General features: G+C 61.0%; 1 protein-coding gene across 1 annotated transcript in view; it reads right to left on the reverse strand.

Annotated features, from left to right (window-relative positions):
- GATAD2B (GATA zinc finger domain containing 2B) overlaps window positions 1–335 on the reverse strand; it is a 128,107-nt gene extending 127,772 nt beyond the window's left edge. The window contains exon 1 of the mRNA XM_008059326.2: window positions 92–335. The gene's annotated coding sequence lies outside the window, so the exon portion shown is untranslated. The remainder of the gene's footprint in view (window positions 1–91) is intronic.
- Window positions 336–1,265: the final 930 nt, after the last annotated feature.

The following is a 1,265-nucleotide window of genomic DNA, read 5'->3' on the forward strand; positions in this document are numbered from 1 at the left end:
CAGCGCCTCCTCCCAGACTCCCTCCCTTCCTCGCTCCTCACCGCCCCCGGGCGGGCGGGCGGCCAGGCTGGCCTAGGCCAAAGCTCCTCACCTGGCGGTGGCGGTGTAACTCCCGGCTAGCTCGCCTCCTCAGGCGGCGGCGGAGGCGTCGAAAAAGGAAGAGGCGACGGCACAGTAGGCTCCGGACCCCGCTGACGGGACCAGGGACGGGGGTGGGGGAGGGGGGTGGGCCGGACCGGGGCGGGCGGGCGGAGCAGACACTGCGGTACAGACGGGGGCAGCGGCGGCGGCGGCGGCTGCACCGGCGGCGGCGGCACCACACAAACAAGGACGCTGATTGGGCAGCTGCCAAGCGCCTCGGCTCCGCCTTACCCACACGCCACGACGCCCATTGGTCGACCTAAGCCGGCCACCCCGCCCTCTTCTTCTCAGCCATACCAATAGAAGACAGGATGCCGGGAGTTCACCCCACCCTTGGAGAGTGAGTGGCTGGAGAAGTGATGATTGGCGTACACAAGACCCAATCATAAAAGGAGGAGGGGGATGGTCTAGCGGGGCGCGTTAATGGGTACCTCGGCCAGTCCCAGACACATCCGGGTCTTCGACAGCCCATTAAGTGTCGGGGGTCAAAAAATCGCTTCAGGCTGCAACTTTACCTTAGAGACGTTTTGGTCCCCAGGCAGCCGCCGTACCCCAGTCTCCCCAAACCGGGATTCCCCTTTGGCCAGCTCTCATTCTTTCAATTCTAAAGATGGAGACTGGCGGACGGCACTGGGGTCGCCTGTGGGCGGTGTTTCATCGCGACAGAATCCAGGAATTTCACGATACAACTAGCTTTAGGCGCTTGGGCCTTGCTGTGTTTTTGGGGTGTGGCCTGTCTCCGTCTGCCAAAGGCCTCGAGCTTCCTGGTGTTCGTCGTACTTCTGTCTGGTCCTGTCGTGACTAAACCACGACAGCAGGGGGAAAAAAAAGGCAGCTAGCCAAATTTCCGAGGAATTAGTGTGTGCAGAGCCCACGCGGCGCCCTCTCTTGGGATCTCCTGGTCTGGTTGGGTTCACCCCACCCGACTCAAGGCCCCGCTCCTCCGGCTAGCCTCCCTGCCTCCCCGAAGCAACCAGGCCCGCCTAAACTCTGCTAGCGCAAACCGCAAATATTGTTAGTGACCACCTTGAGGATAAGGACCAAGTTAACGTTTTCGGCAGCAGACTGTGCCAGGCACTGTGCTAACAGCTTTACATGAATTGTCTTATTTATGTCTCATAACT

This window comes from Carlito syrichta, unplaced genomic scaffold, assembly GCF_000164805.1.
Source record: "Carlito syrichta isolate Samal-C Ts95f unplaced genomic scaffold, Tarsius_syrichta-2.0.1 Scaffold303992, whole genome shotgun sequence".
Classification (NCBI taxonomy): domain Eukaryota; kingdom Metazoa; phylum Chordata; class Mammalia; order Primates; family Tarsiidae; genus Carlito; species Carlito syrichta.